At 35.3% G+C, this 7,829-nt stretch overlaps 1 long non-coding RNA gene across 1 annotated transcript; it reads right to left on the bottom strand.

Annotated features, from left to right (window-relative positions):
* Positions 1-3,020: 3,020 nt before the first annotated feature.
* Positions 3,021-5,976, bottom strand: LOC107786237 (uncharacterized). Its single transcript, XR_001648092.2, has 2 exons — positions 5,490-5,976; positions 3,021-3,337 (listed from the first exon to the last, which is right to left on the bottom strand). It is a non-coding gene; the product is annotated as an uncharacterized LOC107786237 (long non-coding RNA).
* Positions 5,977-7,829: the final 1,853 nt, after the last annotated feature.

The following is a 7,829-nucleotide window of genomic DNA, read 5'->3' on the forward strand; positions in this document are numbered from 1 at the left end:
CGGACACGTAATTTAATGGTCCGGGAGGGTCCGTAGAAAAATATGGGACTTGGGTGTATGTCCGGAATCGAATTCCGAGGTCCCAAGCCCGAGAAATGAATTTTTAAAGAAAATTATTTTCTGAAATTATTTTTGAGTTTTGGAAATGAAATGAGTTTAAAACTCGATGGTATCGGGCCCGTATTTTGGTTTCGGCGCCCGGTGCAGGTCTTATATGTGATTTAAGATAAGTCTGTGAAATTTGGTAAGAAACGGACTTGAAACGACGTGAATCGGATCATATTTGAGAAAAATGGAAAATTTGAAAGTTCTGGAGATATTTCTTGATTTTGATGTTAAATTCATAGTTGTTGATGTTATTTTAGAGATTTGAATGCACGAGCGAGTCTGTATGATATTTTTAAATTGGTGTGCATGTTTGATTTAGAGTCCCGAGGGCTCGGGTCAGTTTTGGATAGGCCACGGGGTAAAATTTTGGACTTAACGAATTGCAGGCTTCAGCTGTTACTGTGCAAGCCTGCAGGTTTCGCATTTGCGAAACCTGGCTCGCATATGTGATATCTAAAATGCGAGGACTATGTTGCAATTGCGAAAGTAGCACAATCCAGCCTATCTCGCAATTGCAAGGGTTTTAATCGCAAATGCGATCCCCCAGCTTGTGGCCAGTCGTCGCAAATGCGACATGTTTGTCGCATTTCCCAGCTCGCAAATGCGAGCCCATTTTCGCAAATGCGAACTTAGTAGAAGTTTAGGTTCGCAATTGCGACATCTATAACCTGCAATTTTATAACTTAGCCGAAAATCTCTCATTTTTCACACTTTTTCAAAATCAAAACACTCTTGGGTGATTTTTCAAAGACAACTCTTCTTCCAAATCGATTGTAAGTCAATTTTAACTCGTTTTCTTCAATCATTAACATTTTTTCACATGATTTCAACTCAAAATCAATGATTTTCATGGGGGAAATTGGATGTTTTGGGTAGAACCTAGATTTTTAAAAAATTGGGGATTTGGACCTCGATATGAGGTCCGATTTCAAAACAAATATATATATCGGTTCGTGGGGGAATGGGTAATCGGGTTTTGGTTAGAACATTGAATTTTGACCATATAGGCCCGGGGGCTATTTTTGACTTTTTAGGTAAAACTTTAGAAAACTCATTTTCATATATTAGAATTGACCCATTAAGCATTTATTGATGTAATTAAGTAACTTGTGGCTAGTTACGAGTGAATTGGTGGTAGAATCAAGAGGTAAAGCGGTAGTAGAGGCTTGAATTGTGTTCGTGGCATCGAGGTAAGTGTTTGGTCTAACCTTAGCTTGAGGGATTAGGAGTTGAGTCCTATTTGCTACATGTTACTTGTTGAGTACGATGTATAGGCATGGTGACGAGTATCTATACGTTGGTGTCAAGCATGACCGTAAGTCTTAAATTGATATTGTTGTGTTCTAAATAAATACTACGAATGCCTAAGTTGTTGATTCTCTGAGTTGGACAAGGATTATGATTATCCTCGTGGAAATTACTTATGATTGAGTATTGGTGCTAGTTGATGTAGTTAGATGTTGGAACAAATTTGGTTATAGCTGATTTTCCTTTGCCGGGACGTATTTACTTATACTGTCTATTCCCTTGCTAGGATAGTATTATTTCTTTATTGATCCCTTGTCGGGACTCTTGTTGTGATTGGTGTTGAACTGTATAATGGGATCGGGTTGCGCGCCGCAACAATATTATATTTGGATCGGGTTGCACGCCACAACAATATTATATTTGGATCGGGTTGCACGCCACAACAATATTATATTTGGATCGGGTTGCACGCCGCAACAATAATATAATTGGATCAGCTTGCACGCCGCAACATTGATAAATGATATGGATCGGGTTGCACGCTGCAACAGAGTTAGTATGTTTTGGGATCGGGTTGCGCGCCACAACAATTGATAATACGAAGTGCTTATAGATTGGATACGAGTCCTTATTGGTTTGCTGTAAATTCTAAATTGTTCTTATGCTTTCCTCTTAATTTACTGTTGGTACTGATGTTTCCCCACAACATGTACCCCCTCCCATCTTCACTTGTTTATTCCTGTTTTATTTTTCGTTGCATATTATATAACTGGTCCTAGCCTCGTCACTACTTCGCTGGGGTTAGGTCACGCACTTACCAGCACATGGGATCGGTTATGCTAATACTACACTCTGCACTATGTGCAGATCCTGGAGCGGCAGCTTTTGGACCGTAGCATTGGATGGCTTCCTTCGGTCCAGTTAGAGATCCCGAGGCAGTCTTGCAGGCGTCCGTAGGCCCGACATTCTCTTCTATCCTTATGTGTATTCTGTTTTCATTTGCTTCCGAGACAGATTTTACTTTCTTTTCAGACATTTGTATGTAGTATTCACAGACAGTCTGTGATATTGTGACACTGATTTTGGGTAGAGATGTATGTTGGCATTGTTGTACTGTTTATGGTTAATTTACCAGATTAAGTCTTCCGCTTGTATCTATTTATTGTTAGTATTTCATTATTAATTACATGTTAGTTTAAATTGTTAAAAAGGCTAAATAAAAGACTTAGGGATTCTATATTACGTGGCTTGCCTAGCTTTCATGAGTAGGCATCATCACGACTCCCGAGGGTGGGAAATCCGGGTCATGAAAAATAGTGGTGACTATACTTGCCAAAAAAATTGACAAATACCCACTGAAAATAACCTTTTGTGGCCCAGTCGCCATTAATAAGCCTCAATAGTGGCGACTATACTTGCCACAAAAATTGACAAATACCCACTAAAAACAACCTTTTGTGGTGACTATAGTCGTCACAAAAATGTTGTGCCTTCTGTGGCAATCTTTATTGCCACAATAACTATGTATTAGTGACAACTTTGATCGCCATAAATAGTTTTTTATTTTTTTTTAAAAAAACATGCAGCTTCAAATTCATTCTAATATTGCACAATTGTATATTAGAACAAATCATTAACATTATAAGAGACACCATTGAAGATAATTTTCAAACAAAATGATACATGAACTTCTATTAACCAAAAATCATAATGTATAGTAATTGTGTATACACATGAAACACAAAAAAAGTTACAATATAAAAATAAACTATCTTGGAGCTCCTCCTTGGCTAGAATCATTTCCTCTTGAAGACCATGACTTTCTCTCGTATTCTGGAATACAGTCAAAGGTGCGAGAAAAATCCTGAACAAAACCTCTAGGAAATAATATTAGCGTATCCGCACGTGCAACTCCTTTTTGATGTTCAATAAGATGGCATGGCATTATCGTTTGTGCACACTTTGGACAGTTCTGTTACCACTTATAAAAGAAATTTCGGAAGATTTGTTAGACAACACATTTTGATACCATAAAAATGGAATTATGTAATCCTATTAATATATTTTTTAAAAGTCACGATCAAAATGAAGACTAAAGTTACTCCCTTTCACTGCATTCATGCTTTAATCTGATATTACTTTGGTTGTAATAAGATGTGCACTTTAAGAAACTCATAAACTAAATTCCAGAGATAAAGTATGTAGAGAAGACCTATAAGGAAAAATTATGTCCTATGAGATGAAGTGTTCATAGTGCAATATCAATTCTATCACTTTTTCTGTGCACAATAATGTCAACCTCATGCGACTTAAACATCTTTAAGTCTATTGAATATCACTGAATGGTGGGAAAAAAATATAAATTGCAGAAGCAAGATTTAGCTGAACAAACTACTTACTCATTACAGATATATGACAACAATAACAAATAGTGTGATAATTTAATATACTCTACAGTTGTCCACTATTTGTAATATAAATAACTGAACTAAAATAACAACAAAAGATAAAGTCTTATAGATTATCCAATAGCACGGAATAAAATGCAGGTTCTGTGAAGTGGTTTCAATTAGAGTACTTTTTATTTGAACACTTGTTATAAATTCTAGATATTTCAAGCAACCACTACTAATGCCAAGAGTTACCAAGTGTATTACCAAAAAGTTTTTCCTTTCTTTCTTTTCAGGTATGTTCTTATTTCTTCTTTTTTCTCCAAGAAAGCTTTTATAGATCATTCTATATATTAACCGACCAACATATATAGGTCAATTCACTAGTTTCCAGTAGCCTTCAACATTTGTTTACAACTTGAACCATTCTTTAAATTTTAATTTCCATCATCGGATGACACAATGGAATTACTAAACAAACAAGTAAGACCAAAAGAGCTGGTTCTCTACCATAACAGAGGAAATGCAGCTACAAAATCATCAAATCAAATCACAAATTACCCACACCAAATGGATAAAGTCAAACAGAACTTACTTTTCCTTAGTTAATATCTCTATCACAAAACTAGAACACACTACCACTATTCTAATACGAGCTTAAGACTAATATTTAAGAACAAACTAGACAATAGACACTTAGCTCTCAATATCATAACTCATTAACCACAATGCATCCTACCAAAGTTATTGTACCTTAATTAGTTTCTAATAAGATGAAATATCAATCTCTTTTGGAAATATTTGCTCACTAACTTAAGATAAATAATTTCCGTGGAAAAAAATAAACAAATTACGAGGAAAGAAATGTGGTTTAAAGATAGCAAAAAATGATTTACTTTGCCAAGTATAAAATACTTTCGACTTAATCACATACCAATACAACTTTCAATAACTAGTTTTTCAACTTCTACACCCTTAAAGAACAACACTTCGATGATAAAACCTAATACAAGGTGATTAAAAAGAATAAAAACTTGAATAAAGTTTATGAGGTGGTTTTTAAGAGGAGGCTATTGTAATATTAAACATGAGAAGAATATTCTATCAGATTTTTTGATGCAGTTCACCAATAAGTAAAAATGTCTCCAAGAATAACCTGTTTGCAACATTAGGATTGTAAGAATAACCTTTTTGTGGCATCCATTTAATAAACAAATAAACAGAAATTGGTGATGACAAAGAGCAGTTGGTTCCAATTTGGCCAATTAATTACTTAGCAACCAATCTGATGAGATGCACATCTAAAATACTTAGAAAACCAACTAACCAAATACATGTAATATCCCAGATTCTCTTTTCATTTACACAATTACAAGGTGGACCAACCTCTAAGTCTATTTTGCTTTTCTATCTTAAAACATTTGTCGAAAAAGTAACGAAGCAACTTAACGCAAGTTCTCACTCAGAGACCTAAAATATATGCTATTAGCAACCAATAACTAAGAGAAATGAGCATTGAATCATTCCAAAAGCTTCAAAAATTACCTAAAATTTAACGCTTCAGAGTACCGAGTTATTCAAGTACAAAAGCCCTAAAATTTCCAAAATATTATCAAACCCACTAATTTTAAAGCTTGGGAGCGCAAATATTGTATTAAAAAGAAGATCCCATATCATGACGAAACCTTAATTTTACACTTTTGCAACAATAAATAACCAAAAATCGGTAAAAATCGTGCTTACCCTAAATCTCATGCCGCAAAAATGCACTAATCCTCATTAGATGTAATCTTTTCTCCTGAATATGAGCATAGTCTGTAAAGCATCACAATACAAAAATAGGATTAGATTTTTCACCTCAACAGAGCAGAGAGCACAAAATCTAGAGAGGAAGAAACGATGAAGGAAGTTAGCGCTCCATTTGACGAATAATGAGACCAAAAAGAGCGTGATCACCATCGATAGTGTGTGACCCTCTTCAGTTAGGAGCAAGTTTAGACTGATTTGGGGTTGAGAAGATGGAGCAAATTAGAGATTTTACGAGGAGGAGATTTGTTACTTTAGGGTTTATTTTCGTTCACTTCGTTTTTGTACAAAATAGGACAATTAGGAGTGATAGGTTTAGCGGCACACTTAAAGTCACCATAAAAGCCCTTATACCGATAATGGAATGAGTATATATGCTTTTTGACATTTTTATGTTGGGGCTTAGAGTTGGAGCATTTGCGCTGAGTACTTTCTTCTTTATTCTTGTGACTATATGCCTTGAGAATATATGTGTTTCTTTTGACGCTTGGGCTCGTCTATCGACTCCTGTTGCTACTTCCTAGTGTTTGGATTATTTTATGACTGTGCTAGTTGCTTTAACTTGAGAGTGAGGTTTAAGCCGTCCTGAGTAAGTCATGTACATTGTGTGAGGTGAGATTTTGATTGTACTCTGTGTCATCCCTTGTTAGTCTAGAACTTGCCCCATGTCTGAATCGAAGAGAAATAAAGTCTTGTGAGTTTAGGAAATGATATAGGCATTTCTTTGATTGATAATTCAATCTATTTTCCTAACAGTGATAAAATATTATCCTTTGTTAGCCCATTTGATCATGTAAACCTTTTCTTTGGTACCCACATTACAAGATGAATCCTTTTTGTTCGTAATGAAATCTTGTTGAACATTTACCTATGAAAGCACTTAAGTCTCTAGAAGTGAAGGAAAAGAGATTTGATAGTTTTTGAGTGGAACCATAGAAATGTCAAAAGGTGCATGTGTATATTGAGAGAGCCACTAGCTAGAAACACTAATTTATGGAGGGTGTTGAAAAGATTTAAAAAAAGAAAAAAAAAATCCCTACAATTCACTTTGATATGTGTTATTGCTTATGTAGATGCTTCAAGTCAATGGGCTACGTTATTTATGGTTTTGTAGCAATATGTTGAGTGATCATGAAGAGTATGTGCTTAAAGGTTAATGTGTATTGTATTAAACGTGCTTAGGAGGTTTAGTCACTACTATCCATATCTATCCTACCCATCTCATATCCTACATTACAATCCATGAAGACCTAATTGATCCTAGACTTTGCGAGATTAAATTAGTAGAGATTTACATTACGGACAAGCCTATGGTACGAGCTTTGGGGGCACATGAGTTTCTTTGCAAGAGTGAGTAAATTCTTTCATTCTATGAGTCCTTAAATTATACTTGAACTCATATTTGAGTGTGCAGACTGATTACTATCCATGTTTTGATGGTGAGGGCACATGCTTTACAGCAGATTGGTAAGAAACTCGTATCTTTAGTTTGCACAAGAAGCGAATCACAAATAGGAATGTAGTGGAGTCAGTTTTTGAGGCTAGGTAATTAGAAGAGTCAAACAAATATTTTAAATACTCTTGGCATGAGTTTAGAACTTGAGAAATGTAAGAAGAGTGTATATGATGGGGTCTAAGCATTGATATAAATCGTTGTTATTGTTGCGATGCTTGAGTATATTTTGAAAGGTATTTCTTGCCTATGCGCTTAATTTTAAGTTGCTTGAAGACAATCAAGAGTTTAATTGTGGGATGGTAATAAATGGTGAAAAGTACATAATTTTTAGTATATTTGCATATTAATTCTGGTGTGTGTCGCGGGAGATTACATGATTTTTGAAGTGAAATATACTCATTATGTGTTTCTTATGTGTAGGAACGAGTTTGGATGATAAATGATCAAAATATGACAATTCGACACAAAAAGAAGATATTAAAGTAGTGGGAGCTCGTCTATTCTCATGCGTGGCACAAAGTCGGAAGCGAAAACAGAGAAAAGTTAAGGCACAAAACAGCGAAGCAAAGCAAAGTCATGGAGAGATTAGCGAAATGGAAGAATTTCAAAAGCTAGATCCACGTCAAAGTCCACGTCTAGACATTAAGGTAGACACGAATCTGCATCAAAGTCCACGTCTAATGCGAAGGTAAATACAGATTCCAGCTTCTCCCATCCGAAGTTGGATTGAAAAATTTCGCCCCTCATCAACCCTAAGTGATATAAATACATCTTAAAACACAACTTTTAGGGGAGGAGACACTACTTTAGGGTTAAACAAC

The sequence above is a fragment of the Nicotiana tabacum genome, chromosome 18, assembly GCF_000715075.1.
Source record: "Nicotiana tabacum cultivar K326 chromosome 18, ASM71507v2, whole genome shotgun sequence".
NCBI classification, from domain to species: Eukaryota; Viridiplantae; Streptophyta; class Magnoliopsida; order Solanales; family Solanaceae; genus Nicotiana; species Nicotiana tabacum.